This window comes from Colobus angolensis, unplaced genomic scaffold (assembly GCF_000951035.1).
Source record: "Colobus angolensis palliatus isolate OR3802 unplaced genomic scaffold, Cang.pa_1.0 Scaffold16, whole genome shotgun sequence".
NCBI lineage: Eukaryota > Metazoa > Chordata > Mammalia > Primates > Cercopithecidae > Colobus > Colobus angolensis.
In genome coordinates this window covers 19,584,784-19,605,199 of record NW_012114710.1, presented here as the reverse complement: position 1 = coordinate 19,605,199, position 20,416 = coordinate 19,584,784, and positions in this window count along the sequence as shown.

The window sequence follows — 20,416 nt, the reverse complement described above, 5'->3', positions numbered from 1 at the left end:
ATGTAGTTAAAATAGAGGTTAGAGGAAAATTGAAAATGGTAAAAAGGCTACTTTTAAAAATAAAAAAGGTTTTAAAACATAACCTTAATGAACTGGAAATATAAGACAAGCTAAATTATTAGAATGCAAATGGTACAAAAGATGAAGATTAGAGTGAAAATTAATGAAATGGATGATTGTTTATATATATAACTATATATATAAGTTTATATATAACTATATACAAGTTTATATATATAACTATAAACAATTGTGAAAATCAACAAAACAAAAACTCATCTATAAAAATATGAATAAATTTGGCAAATTTAAACATAAAAAAAGTGAAAACTCAAATTTCTAAAATCAGAAATGAAAGATCATATGTTATTACCAACCTTACAAGGGTGAAAAGGGATACTAAGAAGATACTCGGAGCAAAACTATGGCAAAATTTAGAAAACTTAGATTAAATCAATAAATTCATAGAAAGACACAAAATACAGAATTTGACTCAATAAATGATGTAAAATAGAAATAGATCTGTAACAAAAATTCAATTGAATTAGCAATTTTACAAAATTCCACTGGAAAGCTCATTGCCTTTCATTGTAAATTCTACCAAATATTTCATTAATAATCAGTATAACTTCTTTGCAAACTCTTCCAAAAATAAAAAAAACAAAAAAAAACTACTATTTTTATGAGGTCACTGTTATCCTGAGAAGATAAGAAAGCTATAGATTAATATTTTATGAACAGTGATGCAAAAATCCTCAGAAAAATATTACTACATAGAATATAGAAGAATACGAAAAGGATTATACAATATGACCAAGTGGAATGTATTTCAGCAATGCAACATCAGCTTAACATTCATAAATGAATTATTGAAATGCACCATATCAATAAATAGAAGACAAAAACTGCATGATTATCTCAATAGGTACAGAGTAAGAATTTGGCAAAATTCAACACATTTGATCATTTAAAAAATCACTGAACCAATTAGGAATAAGAGAAAACATCCTGAATATAATAGTGCACCTTGAAAACTCACAGATAAAATCACACTTGATGGTGAAAGACCGGAAGCTTTCCTCCTAAGGTTAGGAACAAGATAAATGTGTCAATTTGCTACATTTCTAGTAAATGTTACACTAGGGGTTCTAACCAAGGTAATTAGCAACTCTTAAAAAGTGTCCAAACTGGAAAATAAAAAAAAATAAATAAAACTATTCACAAATGACCTCATCTTCTGCATAGAAAATCCTGAGGATTTTATGAAAAACTATTAGACCTAATGAATGAGTTCAGTTAGTTTGCAGGATCCAAGAAAAATGTATAAAAAAGATTGTGTTTTTGTATAATATACAATATTGTAAAAACTTGTAAAATTATATAGAAAGAGTTTCTATAATCGTCATGTACAATCTGAAAGTGCAATTAAGAAAACAATACCAGTAGGGTGTAGTGGCTCACGCCTATAGTCCTAGCACTTTGGGGGGCCAAGGAGTGTGGATTACCTCAGCTCAGGAGTTTAAGACTAGCCTCGGCAACATGGTGAAACCCTGTCTCTACTAAAAATACACACACACAAAATTTACCTGCATATGATGGTGCCTGTCTGTAGTCTCAGCTACTTGGGAGGCTGAAGCACGAGAATCACTTGAACCTGGGAAGTGGAGGTTGCAGTGAGCTGAAATCGTGCCACATCACTCTAGCCTACGTGACAAAAGGGGAGACTCTGTCTCCAAGAAAAGGAAAAGGAAAAGGAAAAGGAAAAGGAAAAGGAAAACGAAAGGAAAGGAAAGGAAAGGAGGAAGGAAGGAAAAAGAAAACAATACAATTTATTACAGCACAAAAATGAACAATACATTTAACAAAATAAATGCAAATCAAATAAATAGAAAGATATCAATTTTAAGAAGCAGATGACTTAATATTGTTAAGATGGAAATATTCTGTAAATTTATCTTCAAACTCAGTGCTAGCTTTATCAAAATACCAACTGGTTTCTTTACAGAAATTGATAGTCAGATTATGCAATTCACATGCACAAATCAAAGGGCCCAGAGTTGCCAAATAAATATTGAATATGAAGAACAAATTTGGAAGACACATTTTCCAATTTCAAAGGCTACTATAATATTAAAAACTTCAGTAATCAGGAGAGTGTGTTAGTGACATAAAGATGAACAAAACCTATAGTAGAGAATTGAAAGTCCAGAAATAAGTTCTTACATTTATTGCCAATTGAGTTTTGTAAAGAGCATCAAAACCATTCAATGGGGAAAAATAATATCTTCAAAAATTGATGCTGGAACAACTGGATATCCACATGCAAAAAATAATAATTGGACCCTAACTTATGCCATTTATAAAAATTAAATTAAAACATTAAACCACAATGAGATACCACACCAGTCAGAATAGCTATCACTAAAAAGTCAAAAAGTAACAGATGCTGGCACTGGTGAGGCTGTAGAGAAAAAACCAGAAACATTTATATACTGTTGGTGAGAGTGTATATTAGTTCAGCCATTGTAGAAATCAGTGTGGTGATTCCTCGAAGACATTACATTTACTAAAATGTAATGCAATAACTAAAACTTGTATAAGAAAATATGGATCTAAAGCTTTGCTAACTTGATTTAGGCAACAGATATCTTAGATGTTATACCAAATCATAAGAAATATTTTTAGGACAGGTGACATTGGGAAGAAATGGGGAGAAATTACTGTTATGTGCAGAATTTCTTTTTGGTGTTAAGAAAATATTCTGTTTCAAAGAACACACTCTTTTGATTGTGGTGATGATTGTACAGTTCTGTGAATATGCTAAAATAATTTAAAATGTATACTTTAAACGTGCAACTTGAATATTATGCTAATTAAATATGAATAAAACTGATATAAAAATCAATGAGAATGAGAGAAGATAACCTGCATAAATATTTTGAGTGTAGAACTTAAAGGGACACGTTTTCAAAAAAATTGAGAACTGTGGTAATGAGAAAAATCTAGGATTGCTCCCAGTAAATAGACATTCTCATAACTAGGATGGTAAATTCAGGAGAATAAGTTGGGAGGAGGGTTATGATTTACTTCGGATATATTGAGTTGGTGGAAAAATAAGAGAGTTTCAGAAAAGGAAATCGAATGTGGAAGTTCATTGAAGAAATAAATAACGGAGGGGGTCAAGCAACATAAAGACATCGGCTGTAGCTTGAGCATGGACAGTAGATAGTGAGTGATTCGTTACGACAATGAAATGGTTTTGTAGACATGACAATGAAATTGTCTTGTAGACAATGTTAAAGGTTGTGATGAATTTTAAGATAGAGGTTGATGTAATCAGAATTACAGTGATGAATATTATTTTGGCTGCAAGTGAAAGATGGGCTAGGTTATGAAAATTAAGGTAGATGAATTAAAAGGCTGCTATAACAAGACTTGAGAGATGGCAGTGTTCTGAACTAAAATAGGACAGAGGAGATGAAGAGAATAATAGTAAAAAAAAAAAAAAAAGTGGAGGAAAATGTCTAGATAGAAGCCTTCTAGAGAATAGAACTTCACTAGAAGTTCTTCCTCCCCACAGGAATACCAAATTGAAAAACTATCCACACACACACACACACAAAGGTACCTTTATAAAGACCAAAATCAGGTGAGAAATCACAGTCCTTGGTTTTAACTTCATGTCACAGGAAACGGCACTGAAAAGGGTAGAAAACTGTCTTGAATTGCCAGTGCCACCCCTCCCCAATCCTCAAGCAACGGCTGCATGGCACACAGAGAGAATCTCTGGGCTTAGAAAAGGTACAGTACGGAAATTGGAAGACTTTGCATTGAAGCTCCATGCTGTTCTATCACAGTGGAAAACAGCACTAGGCAGAATTCATCTGGAACTCACAGAGGGAGCATTTAGTGGTCTGGAATGGGGACCTCAGAACTCTGCCCACTGCCCTATCCTACTGTGACTGAGTTGGTGTCTAAGTTGCAAGACAAAGTCTTCTTTACTATTTCCTCTCCTCTCTTCAAGCAGAGAAAAAGAGGCTTAGCTCTATCCAGAGCAACTGTCCATCCCAGTAGTCAGAACCTGAATTTCAGCAAGCCTTGCCACCATGGGAAAAAGTACTCTGGGTTAGTAAACAAACTTGAAAGACACGCTAGCCCTTAAGGATTGCAATTATTGGGCAAGTCCTCATGCTGTCCTGGGCTTGGAGCCAGTGGATTTGGTGGTTCCATGACTCAGTGAAATACCAGCTGGGGCAACCAAGGACTGCTTGTGCCACCCCCTCCCCAAATCTCAGGCTGTGCAGCCCACAGCTCCAGAGGAAACTACTTTTCTTTGCTTGAGAAAAGGGGAGGGAAGAGTAAAGAGGACTTTGTCTTGTAACTTGTATACCAGCTCAGTCACAGTAGGATAGGGCAGTTGGCAGAGTCCTCAGTCCCTATTCCAGGCTAGCTCCTGAATGAAACTTCTAGACACACCTTTAGCCAGAAAACAACCTGAAGCCTTGAATGAAACAACCCAGTTTGTGCAGGAAACTAAAGAGTCCTTGGGGCCTATCCTAATAAAGACCTTTTGGGCTCTAAATAATTATCAGTGATATCCAGCAGTACTCACTATGGGCCTTGGGTGAGACTCACAAATGTGCTGGTGAGAGGTGACAAATGTGCTGGCAGCTTTTACTCTCAGCGCCTCCCCGGCCTTGGCCTCCACTCTGGCCGCACTTGAGGAGCCCTTCAGCCTGACAGGGCACCATGGGAGCCCCTCTCTGGGCTGGCTGAGGCCGCAGCTGCCTCCCTCTGCTTGCCCGGAGGTGTGGAGGGAGAGGCGCGGGCGGGAACTGGGGCTGCACGTGGTGCTCACGGGCCAGTGCGAGTTCCAGTGGGCGCAGGCATGGACTAGGAGGCCCCGCACACGGAGCGGCCGGCAGGCGTCGCAGGCCCAGGGCAGTGAGAGGCTTAGCACCGGGGCCAGTAGCTGCGGAGGTTGCGCCGGGTCCCCCAGCAGTGTCAGCCTGCCGGTGCTGCGCTCGAATTCTCGCTGGGCCTTAGCTACCTCCTGGCAGCTCCATGTCTGAGTTCCCCCGCTGCAGTGGGCTCCTGCGCCACCCGAGCCTCCCCAACGGGCGCCACCCCCTGATCCCTGACGCCTGGTCCCATCACAGCCCAAGGACTGAGGACTGCAGGCGCCGCTGGGGACTTTGCTGGCAGCTCCACCTGCAGCCCCTGAGCAGGATCCAATAGGTGAAGCCAGCTGGGCTCCTGAGCTGATGGGGACTTGGAGAACTTTTATATCTAGCTGGAGGATTGTAGGTGTACCAATCAGCACTCTGTATCTAGCTAATCTGGTGGGGACTTGGAGAACTTTTATGTCTAGCTAGAGAATCATAAATACACCAATCAGCACTGTGTCTAGCTCAAGGTTTGTAAATACACCAACAGGTACTCTGCATCTAGCTAACTCTATGTCTAGCTAACTCTGTGTCTAGCTAAGGTAGACACAGAACCTAGTGGGGACTTGGAGAACTTTTCCATCTAGCACTCTGTGTCTAGCTCAAGGATTGTAAATGTACCAATCAGCACTCTGTGTCTAGCTCAGGGTTTGTAAATACACCAATCAGTACTCTGTGTCTAGCTAACTCTGTATCTAGCTAACTAGCACTCTGTGACACTGTCTAGCTCAAGGATTGTAAATGCACCAATCAGTACTCTGTCAAAATGGACCAATCTGCTCTCTGTAAAATGGACCAATCAGCACTCTGTAAAATAGACCAATTAGCAGAATGAGGGTGGGGTCAGACAAGGGAAAAAAAGCAGGCTGCCCCAGCCAGCCAGCTGTAACTGGCTGGTGTCCTCTTCCACACTGTGGAAACTTTGTTCTTTTACTCTTTGAAATAAATCTTGCTGCTGCACACTCTTTGGGTCCAGGCTGCCTTTATGAGCTGTAACACTCAGTGGGAAGGTCTGCAGCTTCGCTCCTGAAGCCAATGAGACCATAAACTCACCGGGAAAAATGAACAACTCCAGAGATGCTGCCTTAAGAGCTGTAACACTCACCACGAAGGTGTGCGGGTTCACTCCTGACAGAGAGACCAGTAACCCACCAGAAGGAAGAAGTTCCAGACACATCTGAATGTCTGAAGGAACAAACTCTGGACACACCATCTTTAAGAACTGTAATACTCACCGTGAGGTTCTGCCGCTTCATTCTTGAAGTCGGTGAAACCAAGAACTCACCAATTCCGGACACACTGGTTTCAGAAGTGACCCAGCACATTTGCATATGGTGGCCAAAGGGAGATATTTCTTCTACCTGAGGAAAAGAGAGGGAAGAGTAAATGAGAATTTGTCTTGCAGCTTGGTTACCAGCTCAACCACAGTGGGGTAGGGCACCAACCATCTTGTGATTCCTGGCCTTGGTTCTTGGATGGCATTTTTTGACCTTTCCTGGGCCATAGGGGAGCCCACTGCCCTATAGGGAGGGACTCAGGACTGGCTGGTGTCAACATTAGCAGTGGCCAGGTAGTGTCTACTGTGGGTGTGGGGCTATGGTGGCTATCAGGTGAGACTCCTCTCCTTGTGGAAAGGTGAAAGAGGAGTGGGACAAACGTTGTCTTATGGCCTGGGGGCCAGCTCAGTCACAGCAGAATAGAGAAACAAATAGGTTGCTAAGGTTTCCAACTCTAGGCTTTGGCTCCCAGATGGCATCCCTAGACCTGGCTGGGGCCAGAGGTTGGCTGGCCAAATTGAAGGACAGGACACATCCCTAAGGTCTTGAGTACATACAGGTGGTAGGCAGTGGTTACCACGTGTCTTGTGTGAGAGCAAGTACCATGCTATCTTCAGATCTGATGCAACACAGTCCCAATGGTGGTGGACATAGAGATGCTTTTGTTACTTCTCTCTCAGTTTTAGACAGCTCAACATAAAGAGAGGGATTTTGTTCATTTGGGTAAAGTAAGGAAAAAGAACAAGAATCTCTGCTTGGTAATTCAGATAATTCTTCTGGGTCTTGTCCAGGACCACCAAGGCAGTACGTATGTGAGTCTGCAAGAGACAAGCATCACTAAGCTTGGAGTGCCCCCTGATGTAGACATGACTGTGATGACCAAAAATTTAGATTACAACACCCAAGTTCTTTCAAATACCTGGAAAGCCTTTCTAAAAAGAATCTGTAGAAATAGCCAGACTGCAAAAGGTACAATAAATACTTAACTTTGCAATGCCCAGACATCAACAAATACCCACAAACGTCAAGACCATTCAGGCAAACATGATCTTACCAAATGAACTAAATAAGGCATCAGGGACCAATCTTCGGAAAACAGAGAAATGTGACTGTGCAGGCAGAGAATTCTAAATAGCAGTTCAGAGGAATCTCCGTGAAATTCAAACTAACACAGAGAAGAAATTCAGAATTCTATCAGGTAAATTTAGCAAAGAGATTGAAATAACTGAAAATATTCGAGCAGAAATTCTGGAGTTGAAAAAGGAAATTAACATACTGAAGTATACATCGGAATTAACTTACCAGCAGAATTGATCAAGCAAATGAAAGAATTTGTGAGCTTGAAGACAGGCTATTTGAAAATACATAGTAAGAGGAGACAAAAGAAAAAAGAAAGAAGAAGAAAGTACACCTACAAGATATAGAAAATAGTCTAAAAATGGAAAATCTAAGAGTTATTGGCCTTAAAGAGAAGGCATAGAAAGAGATAAAGGTAGAAAGTTTACTCAAAGGTATAATAATAGAGAACTTCTCAAACCTGAAATAGATACAAATATTCAAGTACAACAATGTTATAGAATACTAAGCAGATTTAACTCACAAAAGACTACCTCAAGACATTTGACAGTCAAACTCTTAAAGGTCAAGGGTAAAGAAAGAATCCTTGAGAAAGCAACAAGGAAAAGGCGAACAATTACAATGGAGGTCAAACATGTCTAACAGCAGACTTGTCATTGGAAACCTCACAGGTCGAGAGAGTGACATAACATACTTAAAGTGCCAAAGGAAAAAACTTTTTTCCTAGAATACTATGTCTAGCAAAAATATCCTTCAAACATGAAAGAGAAATAAACACTTTCAAAAAAAAAAGAAAAAGCTTGGTGACTGGAAGCTAGGAGCTGAAGCAGACTCCCAGCATAGAATAGCTGCTCCACAAAATTGCGGCCAGACTGCTATGTAAAATAAGTCCCCAGTCTTGTTTCTCCTCCCTGGGTGGGATCTCTCAACTGGGGTCTCCAGCCAACCCCATTGGTGTTCTCCTGCTTAGAGAGGTTTCAAACCTTCCTGGAATGAAGCTTCCAGAGGAAGAGGTGGGTTGCCATCTTTTCTATTTGGGCAATGTAGCTGTTCTGGCCTTCAGGCTTTGGAGACTCTGAGGCAACAAAAGACTAAAGCAGATCCCCAAAACAGCACAGCTGCTCTATAAAAACATTGTCAGACTGCTGTGATAAGTGTGTACCCCATCCCAGATCCCATTCCCCTTCATTGATGGGACGTCCTGAGCAGGGCCTCTAGCTACTCTGGCTGTTGTTTTCTGGCTTGATTGAGGTTTCAAACCTCTCTAGAATAGAGCTCCCAGAGGGAGGAATGGGCCACCATATTTAATGTTTGACAACTTAGCCATTCTGACCTTCATGCTTTGGGGAGTCCAAGGCAACCAGAGACTGAAGTAGACCCCAAGCACAGCACTGCTGCTCCACAAAAATGTGGCTACATTGCTTTGTAAAGCAGGTCCCCAATTCTGTTCCTCCTCACTGGGAAGAACCTCTGAACTAGAGTCTACACCCACCTACTATAGGTATATTCAAGCTGTCAACAGGTTTATATCTCCGTGGAATAGAGATCCCAAAGGGAGGGGCAGGCTGCCATTTTTGCTGTTCCACAGCCTTCACTATTGAGACCTTCAACGTACTGGAAAATCTGAGGAGACTAAGAACTGGAGCAGATCCCCAGCATACTGCAACAGCCCTGTGGAATAATGGCCAAACTATTATGTGGGTGCCCATTCCCATATCTCCTCACCAGGCAGGTCCTCCAACCTTGGGCCCCCAACCACCCCCTGCTGGGGCAATTGAGTTGGTAGCAGTTCTGCAACTCCCTAAACAGAGCCTCCAGGGACAACTGAAAGCCTCTCTACATTGCTTCTTCAATAGAACTGCCCTTGCTACCCTCAGACTAACAGAGGAGCAATGACCCTAAGTGTCTTATCCACACCTCTAGCAAGCTGAAGTTGACAGAAAAAGAGGAAGGCAGTCTGTTTCCCATGGGTCCCACCAAGCCCTGATGCTCATCATCAGACAAAGAACCCCTGGCTTGGGCCCACAGCACAGAACCTCCATGCTGGGCTGATTACACTGAGCGATTGTGACTTGCCTCTCTCCGGGGTGGAGCCCCCAGGAGACAAGCAAACAACCATTGGCCACAACCACTACAAATGTTCCTTTCTCTGGTGCCTCCAAGTTAGGAAAGGAACATAAACCCTGAGATTGTTGCACCAGAGCTTCAGTAGGCAGCCCAGGAGTGCCAAGATGCAACCTACAGTCAACCCTCATGGGGAGAGGACCCCACACTTTCAGTGCACTGAGAGGAAACACAGCTGCAACTGAAAGGAAGCATAGGGGAGCTAAACAATGGAACAAGAGTCTACCAACTGACCAGTAAAGATAAGTGCCATCTACTAAATCATACCCCAAAATTTCAACACCAAAATACCTCACTAACATACACCCCAGTGAAACCAAAGACAACAAGTTGGCTTCAAATAACTAACCTTCTAAACCCTTGGCTCCAGCCAGGCATGGTGGCTCACACCTGTAATCCCAGCACTTTGGGAGGCTGAGGCAGGTGGATCACCTAAAGTCAAGAGTTTGGGACCAGCCTGGCCAACATGGCAAAACTCTGTCTCTACTAAAAAAGTACAAAAATTAGCTGGGTGTGATGGCATGTGTCTGTAATTACAGCTACTAGGGGATGCTGAGGCAGTAGAATTGCTTGAGCCCAGGAGGCAGAGGTTGCAGTGAGCCAAGATCACGTGACCACACTCCAGCCTGGGCAGCAGAGCAAGACTCTGTCTCGAAAACAACAACAACAACAACAACAAAACAAACAAACAAAAAACCCTTGGCCCTGTAATATCCAAAAAGGAAATCTAATGACTGTACTCAATCTACACTGCAGTTAAAGGAACACCCATACACAAAGATGAGACAGAACCAATGCAAGAACTTTGGTACACAAATGGCTAGAGTGTTGTATATTCTTCAAATGACAACACAAGTTCTCCAACATGAGTTCTTAGCTGAAGTGAAAGAAATATAATTCAGAATATGGATTAAAATGAAGGTCATCAAGATACACAAGAACAGCAAAACCCAATGCAAGGAAACTAAGAATCACAATAAAATGATCCAGGAGCTGAAGGATGAAATGACTGGTATAGAAAATAACCTAATGGGTCTTACAGAGCTAAAAGACACAATACAAGAATTTTACAATGTAATCAAAAGTATTAATGGCAGCATAGATCAAGCTGAGAAAAAAAATCACAGAACTTGAAGAATGGAATCTGAAATAAGACAGTCAGACCAAAATAAATAAATAAATAAATCAATAAATAAATCAATAAATAAATAAATTTTAAAAAGCAGAATGAAAAAGAATATACAAGACCTTCAAAAAGTATGAGATTATATAAAGAGCTCAAATCTGCCAATCATTGGCATCCCTGAAAAACAAGGGCAGAAAGCAAACAACTTAGAAAACATATTTCAAGATACTGTCCATAAAAACTTCCTCAAGCTTACTAGACAGACCAATAGTCAAATTCAGGAAGTATGGAGAACTCCTACAAGATTCTTTACAAATAGATTATACCCAAGACACAGAGTCATTAGATTTTCCAAAGTCAAAATGAAAGAAAAAACATAAATAGTGGACAGAGAAAAATGGCAGGTCAACTACAAAGGGAACCCCATCAGACTAACAGCAGACCTCTCAGATGAAAGCCTAAAAGCCAGAAGAGATTGGGGGGGCCTATATTTAACATTCCTAAATTAAAAAAAAAAATTGAACCAAGAACTTTATATCCAGCCAAACTCAGCTTCCTATACAAAAGAGAAATAAGATACTTTACAGATAAGCAAATGTTGAAGGAGTTCATTAACACCAGACCTGCTTACAAGAGATCTTGAAAAGTGTACTAGTATAGAAAGAAAAGACTGCTACAAGCTAATACAAAAACACACTCATATGCACAGACCAGTGACACTGTAAAGCAACCACACAAACAAGCCAGCATAATAACTAGCTAACAACACAATGACATAATCAGATTCACACATATCAGTACTAACATTACATGTAAATGGACTATCGGACCCAATTAAAAGAGTCAGAGTGGCAAGCTGGAAAGAAAAAAAAAAAAAAAGAAAAAGAAAAAATGATATGCTGTCTTCAAGAGAGTCATCGCACATGTAATGACTCATTGGCAAAAATAAAGGGATGGAGGAAAATCTACCAAGCAAATGGAAAACAGAAAAAACACAGGCACTGCAATCCTAATGTCAGACAAAATAGATTTTAAATCAAAAAAGATCAAAAAAGACAATAATGGGCTTTACATAATGGTAAAGAATTCAATTCAACAAGAAGACATAGCTATCTTAAATACATATGCACCTAACACAGGAACACCCAGATTCATAAAGCAACTTCTTAGAGACCTACAAAGAGATATATTCTCCCACACCATAATAGTGGGAGACTTAAGCACTCCACTGATAGTATTAGACAGATCACGGAGGCAGAAAATTAACAAAGATATTCAGGAACTGAACTCAACATTGGACTAAATGGTTCTGATAAATTTCTAAAAACTCTCCACACAAAACAACAGAATATACATTTTTCTCTTTGCCACATGGCACATACTCTAAGGCTGACCACATAATCAGACATAAAATGATTTTCAGCAAATCCAAATAACTGAAATCATACCAAACATACTGTTGGATTGCAGCACAAAAAAAATCATAATAATAATTCAAGACTAAGGAATTGCTCAAAATCATGCAACATATGGAAATTAAACAACATGCTCCTGAATGAATTTTGGGTAAATAATAACATTAAGGTAGAAATAAAGAAGTTCTTTAAAACTAATGAGAACAAAGTTACAACATGCCATAATCTCTGGGACAAAGCTAAGGCAGTGTTAAGATAAAAATTCATACCACTCAATGTCCACATCATAAAGTTATAAAGAACTCAAATTATTAACCTAGCATCAAGACTGAAAGAATTACCGAGTCAAGAAAAAATCAACTGCATAGCTAGCAGAAGACAGGAAATGACCAAAATTAGAGCCAAACTGAAGGAAACTGAGACACCAAAAAACGATTCACAACATTAACTAATCCAGGAGCTTTTATTTTTAAATAGTAAGATAGATGGGTTGCTAGCTAAGTGAATAAAGAAGAAAAGATAGACGATTCAAATTCACCCAGTTAGAAATGACAAAGGGGATGTTACTACTGACCCCAAGAAATAAAAATAATCATCAGAATCTACTACATACACTCCTATCCACACAAACTAGAAAACCAATAAGAAGTGAATAAATGCCTGGACACATATACCCTCCAAAGACTAAACCAGGAAGAAATTCATTCCCTAAACAGATTAGTTATGAGCTCTGAAATTGAATCAGTAATAAAGAGACCACCAGCCAAAACAAAGCCAAGAACCAGATGGATTCACAGCTGAATTCTGTCAGATCTACAAGGAAGAGCTGGTACCATTGTACTGAATCTTTTCCAAAATTTGAGGAGAAGGGACTCCTCTCCAACTCTTTCTATGAGGCCAACATCATCCTGATACCAAAACCTGGCAGAGATACAATAAAAAAGAAAGCTTCAGGTAAATACACTTGATGAACATTGCTGCAAAAATCCTCAACAAAACACTTGCAAACTGAATCCAGCAGCACATCAAAAAGCTAAACCACCACAATCAAGTAGCCTTCATCCCCAGATGCAACGTTGGTTCAACATATGCAAATCAATAAATGTGATTCATCACACAAATGAGACTAAAGACAAAAACCACATGATTATCTCAATAGATACAGAAAAATCTTCTGTAAAATTCAAAGGTTTATGTTAAAAACTCAATGAAATACATATTGAAGTAACATACCTCAAAATAATAAGAGCTATCAATGATAATCCCACAGCCAACAACATACTGAATTGGCAAAATCTGGAACTATTCCTCTTGAAAACGAGCACAAGACAAGGATGCTCTCTCCCCATTCCTTTTCAATATAGCATTAAGAGTCCTATCTAGAGCAATCAGGCAAGAAAAAGGAATAAAGCGCACCCAAATAAGAAGAGAAAAAGTCAAACTTTCCTGATTGTAGACATCGTGATTCTATATCTAGAAAATTCAGTAATCTCAGCCCAAAAGTTTCTTCAGCTGACAAACAACTTCAGTAAAGCTTTGGGATACAAATTCAATGTACAAAAATTGCTAGTATTCTTACACACCTACAACAACCAAACCAGGAGCCAAATCAGGAACACAATCCCATTTACAATTGCGACAAAAAGAACAGAAAATACATGGGAATACAGCTAACCAGGGAGGTGAAAGATCTCTAGAAAGATAATTACAAGACACTGTTCAAAAAAATCAAAAAATACACAAACAACTGATAAAAACACCCCGTGCTCTTGGATAGAAAGAATCAATATTATTAAAATGGCTATAATGCCCAAAATGCTTTACACATCCAATGCTATTCTTATGAAACTACCGACAACATTATTCACAGAACTAGAGAAAACTATTTTAAAATTCATGTGGAACCAAAAAAGATACTGGATAACTATATCCAACTCTGTCTTCAAGTATATATGAAAAAAACCCTTGGTATTACTGATTATTAGAGAAATGCATATTAAAACCACAATCTTAAGCAGCAAAATAACAAAGGTGGAGGCATCAGGCTACCTGACTTCAAACTATACTACAGGGCTACTGTAACCAAAACAACACGGTACTGGTACAAAAACAGACACATAGACCAATGGAACAGAATCAAGAGCCCAGCAATAAGGCCACACACCTAAAACTGTGTGATCTTTTATAAAGCTGACAAAAATGGGCAATGGAGAAAATAATCCATATTCAATAAATGGTGCTAGGGTAACAGGCTAGCCCTATGGAGAAGACTGAAACTGGATCTCTTCTTTATACCACATACAAAAATTGACTCAGGATTAAAGACTTAAATGTAAAACCCAAAACTATAAAAATTCTAGAGAATAACCTAGGCAATACCATTCTTAACATAGGAATGGGCAAAGACTTTATGACAAAGACACATGAAGCAATTGCAACGAAAGCAAAAATTGACAAATGAGATTTAATTAAACTTAAGAGCTCTACATAGCAAAAAACAAACAAACAAACAAACAAGAAAACCATCAATGGTATGAAAAGACAACAACAACAACAAAAAAAAAAATAGGAGAGAATATTTGCAAACTATGCATCTGACAAAAGTCTAACATCTTGAAGGTCCAGCATTTATAAAGAGCTTACATTAATTTAAAATAAAAAAAATTAAAAGTGGGCAAAGGACATGAACAGACACTTTTCAAAAGAAGATATACATGCACCCAACACCAAGTTTTTGAATAAAGATCAACATCATTGAACATTAGAAAAATGTAAATCAAAACTACAATGAGATACCATTTCAAACTAGTTAGAATGGCTATTAAAAAGTCAAAAAATAACAGATGCTGTCAAGTTTGTGAAGAAAACAGAACACTGATACACTGTTGGTGGGAGTAAAAGTTAATTCAACCATTGTGGAAAGAAGTTTGGCAATTTCTTAAAAAGCTAAAACCAGAACTACCACTAGACCCAGCAATCCCATTACTGGATATATACCCAAAGAAATATAAATTATTCTACCATAGAGAGACATGCATGTGAATGTTCACTGTAGCACTGTTCACAATAGCAGAGACATGGAATCCACCTAGATGTCCATCAATGACAGATCGAATAAAGAAAATGTGGTACATACATACCATGCAATACTATGCAGCCATAATAAAGAACAAGATAATGTCTTTTGTGGGAACATGGATGAAGCTGGAGGCTATGATTCTTATCACAATAATACAGCAACAGAAAGTCAATACTGCATGTTGTTACTTATAAGTTAGACCTAAATAATGAGAACTCATGAAAACAACAGACGCTGGTGTCTACTTGAAGGTGGAGGGTGAGACGAGGGAGAGGAGGATAAAAAATTACAACTGGGTACTGGGCTTAATACCTGGGTAATGAAGTACTCTGTACAATGAACTCCCATGACACAAGTTTACGTATATAACGAACACCTAATCTAAAATATAAGTTAAAAATATAATAAGATAAAATAAAACACAAGCTGAGGGATTTCATCAACAACAGGCATGTCATACAAAAATGGTAAAAGGAGGTTTTCAACCTGAAAGAAAAGAATGTTAATGAGCAATAAGAAACCATCGTGCAAAACTCACTAATTCTAGCATGTACACAGACAAACACCAAAAATTATGCCACTATAACTGTGCTGTGTAAACTTCTCAAATTGTGGATAAAAAGATTAAAAGATGAGCCAATCAAAAATAATAAATACAGTAACTTTTCAAGACACAGTAAAATAACAAATAAGTAGAACAAAATGTTGAAAAGTGGGAAAACTGAGTTAAAGTGTATAGCTCTTATTAGCTTTCTCAACACTTGTTTGTTAGTTTATTTATGCAATGGGTTAAATTCTCATCATTTAAAATAATGGGTCATAAGATAGTGTTTGAAAGCCTCATGGTAATCTTAAATTGGAAACATAGAATGGATGCAAAAATTTAAAAAAAAAAGCAAGAAATTAGAACATATCACCTGTGAAAATTGCCTTTACTAAAGGGAAGCCAGGAACAAAGAAGGAAAAACACACACACAAAAAACAATGAGAAAACAAGTAACAAAATGGTAAGAGGAAGTCCTTACTTGTCAGTAATAATATTGAATATAAATAGAATAGAAGAAACCCTCCAATCAAAAAGCATATAGTGGCTGGATGGAAAAAAAATAAAACAAAAAACAAAAGCAGTGCTCTGTTGAGCACACACACAAAAAATTCACATGTAAAGATACATATAGCATGAAAATGAAGGTTTAGGCAGGAGCAGTGGCTCACGTCTGTAACTCCAGCACTTTGTGAGAACAAGGTGGGCAGATCATTTGAGGCCAGGAGTTTGAGACCTGCCTGGCAAACACGGTGAAACCCCTCGCTACTAAAAATCCAAAAAAAAAAAAAAAAAAGCTGGCCATGGTGGCAGGCACCTTTAATCCTAGCTACTTGGGAGGCTGAGGCAGTAGAATCACTTGAGCCTGGGAGGCACAGGTTGCAGTGAGCTGAGATTGCATCACTGCACTCCAGCCTGGGCAACAGAGAAAAAATCTATCAAAAAAAAAAAAGAAAGCAAGAAAGCAAGCAAGCAAGACAAGAAAGAAAGAAAGAAAGAAAGAAAGAAAGAAAGAAAGAAAGAAAGAAAGAAAGAAAGAAAGAAAGAAAGAAAGAGAAAGAAAGAAAGAATATTAATTAAAATAAAGGCTTGGAAAAAGATATTTCATACAAATGAAAACAAAAAATGAATAGCTATACTTATATCAGTAGAATAGACTTTAAGACACACTATAAAAAGAGACAAACAAGTCCATTAGATTATGAAAAAGAGATCAATTTAGCCAGAGGATATAAAAATTATAAACATATAGGCACCCAACACTGGAGCACCCAGATATATAAAGCATATAATAAAGCTGAAGAGACAGAAAAACACAAATCAATAATAGCTGAGAACTTCAACAATCCACTTACAGCATTGGAAAGATAATCCAGATAGAAAATCAACAAAGAAACACCAAACTTAAATCTACACTACAGAACAAAAAGACCTAATAGATACTTATAGAACATTTCATCCAGCAGCTACAGAATACACATTCTTCTCCTTAGCAGATGGATTATTCTCAAGGGTAAGCCATATGTTGGGCCATAAAAGAAGTCTTAAAAAATTGAAAAAATAATTGAAATATATTCAGTATCTTCACTGACCACAATGGAATAAAACTAGAAATCAATACAAAAGATCAATGAAACAAAAAGTTGGTATTTTGAAAAGATAAATAAAATTGACAAACTATTAGCAAGGCTAAGAAAAAAAAAACAGAGAGAGAAGACCAAATAAATAAAATCAGAAATGGAAAAAGAGACATTAAAACTAATACCACAGACATTCAAGAATCCTTAGAGGCTACTATTGAGCAAATAAATGCCAATAAATTGAGAAGCCTAGAATACATGCAGAAATTTACCTTTCCAAGACTGAAGCATTAAAAAATCCAAAATGTTAACAGACCAAAAACAAGTAATAATATCAAAGCCATAATAAATACTCTCTCAGCAAAGAAAAGCCTAGCACCCAAAAGCTTCACTGTTGAATTACACCAAACATTTAAAGAAGAACTAATACCAATCCTACTAAACCTTTCCAAAAATAAAAGAGGAGAGAATACTTCCAAATGTATTGTACAAGGTCAGTATTTCTCTCATACCAAAACCAGAAAAAGACACAACAAAAAAGAAAACTATAGGCCAATATCCCTGATAAGCATTGATGCAAAAATCAACAAAATATCAGCAAACTGAATCCAACACATTAAAGAGATTATTCATCATGACCAAGTGAGATTTATCACAGGGACGCCAGGGTGATACAACATATTCAAATCGATCAATGTAATACATTGTATTAGTTAGGGATCTCCAGAAGGAGAGAATTAATAAGATATATGTGTCTATGAAAAGGAGATTATTAGAGAGAATTGGCTCACATGATCACAGGGTGAAGTCCCACGATAGGCTGTCTGAAAGCTGAGGAAGAAGCCAGTAGTGGCTCAGTCCAAGCTCAAAAGCCTCGAAACCGGGGGACCTGACAGTGTAGCCTTCCCCTAAGCCCAAGAGTCCCCAAAAAATCACTGGTGTTAGTACAAGAGTTCAAAGGCCAAACATCTTGGAGTCTGATGTCCAAGGGCAGGATTAGGAGGAAGAATTCAGCATAAGAAAAAGCAGAAAGCCAGAAGACCAATAACAACTAATGAGATCAAAGCTATAAGAAAAACTCTCCCAGCAAAGGAAAATCTGGGACCCAATAGTTTCAATATTGAATGTTACCAAACATGTACAGAAGATCAAATACCAATCCTACTAAAACTATTCCAAAAATAGAGGAAGATGAAATATTTCCAAATTTATTTTGTATGAGGTCAGAAGATCCAGCACGCAAAGTTACCCCACCTTCTTCTGCCCACTTTGTTTTTGCTGTGCTGGCAGCTGATTGGATGGTGCCCAACTTCACTGAGGATGGGTCTTCCTCTCCTAGTCCACTGACTCAAATGTCAAGCTCCTCTGGCAACACCCTCACAGTCACTCCTGGAAACAACACTTTAGCATCCATCTAGGCATCCTTCAATCCAACAAGTAGACACCTAATATTAACCATCACACACATCATACCAGCAGAACAAAAGACAAAATCATATGATCATTTCAATTGATGCTTAAAATGCTTTCAGTACAATTCAACATTCTTTCCTGATTAAAAAATAAATCTCTTTAAAAAACTTGGCATAGAAGGAATATACCTCAATATAAGAAAAGCCATATAAAACATACCCACATCTGGCATCATACTAAATAGGGAAAAAATACTTCCTCTAAGAACTTTCCTCTAAGATCTGGAACACGACTAGATGTCCACTTTCACGACTGTTCCTCAACTTAGTATTGGAAGTCATAGATAGAGCAGTCAGACAAGACAATGAAGTAAATGCAAAGAGAAAAGAAGGAGTCTAGCTATTCTTGTTTGCAGGAGACATGATTTTATATTTGAATAAACAAATATTCTAGAAAAATTTAGAACTGACAAACGAGTTCATTAAAGTTGTAAGATACAAATTCAACATATGAAAATCAGTAGCATTTATATATGCCAACAGCGAACAATCTGAAAAAGAAATCAAGAAAGTAATTTTATTTACAACATCTACAATTAAATTAAATACTTAGGAATTAACTTACCAAAAAAGTGAAAGATCTCCACAATGAGTAATACAGAATATTGATGAAAGAATTTGAGGAGGCTACTAAAAAAGATACGATTTTTCATGTTTGTGGATTGCAAGAATCAATATGATTAAAATGTCTATATTATCTAGAGTATTCTACAGGTCAAATGCAGTCCCTATGAAAATATCAGTGACATTCTTCACAGAAATAGAAAAACAGTCTTAAAATTTGTATGGAACCACAAAAGACCTATAGTAGCCAAAGCCATTCTGAGCAAGAATAACAAAACTGGGAGAACCACATTATTTAACTTCAATTTTTACCATAGAGCTACAGTAACCCAAACAGCATGGTACTGGAGTAAAAACAGAAACACATACCAATATTACAGAGTAGAGAAAACAGAAACAAAGCTATAATCTACAGTGAACTCATTTTCAACAAAAGTGACAGGAACATACATTGAGGAAAAAGACAGTCTCTTCCACAAATGGTGCTAGGGAAAAATAGATATCTATATGCAGAAGCATAAAACTAAGCACTAATCCTAACCATATACAAAAATCCAATCAAAATTGATTAAAGATTTAAATCTATTATTTGAAACTATGAAACTTCTGAAAGAAAACTCTCCAGAGTATTGAAGTGAACAAACTTTTCTTGAGTAATACTCCATAAGCACAGGCAAACAAAGCAAAAATGGACAAATGGGATCACATCGAGTTAAAAAGTTTTGCACACAGAGGAAACACTCAACAAAGTGGGGAGAAAACCCAAAGAATGGGAGAGAATGTTTGCAAAGTGTACATCTGTCAATGGATTAACAACCAGAATATATAAGAAGCTAAAACAACTCTATAGGGAAAACTCTTAAAATCTGATTCAAAAATGGGCAAAAATCTGAAAAGACATTCTTCAAAAGAAGACATATGTCAAACAGGAATATGTAAATGTGCTCAGTATCATTGATTATCAGAAAAATGCATATCAAAACTATAGTAAGTTTAAAATGGATTTTATCCAAAGAACAGGTGACAACAAATGTTGGGAAGGATGTGGAGAAAAGGAACCCTCCTATACTGTCAGTGGGAATGTAAATTAGTACAACCACTATGGAGAACAGTTTAGAGGTTCCTTAAAAAAAACTAAAAATAGAGTTACCATATAATACAGCAATGCCACTACTAGGCATGTATTCAAAAAAGGAAATCAGCATATCAGAG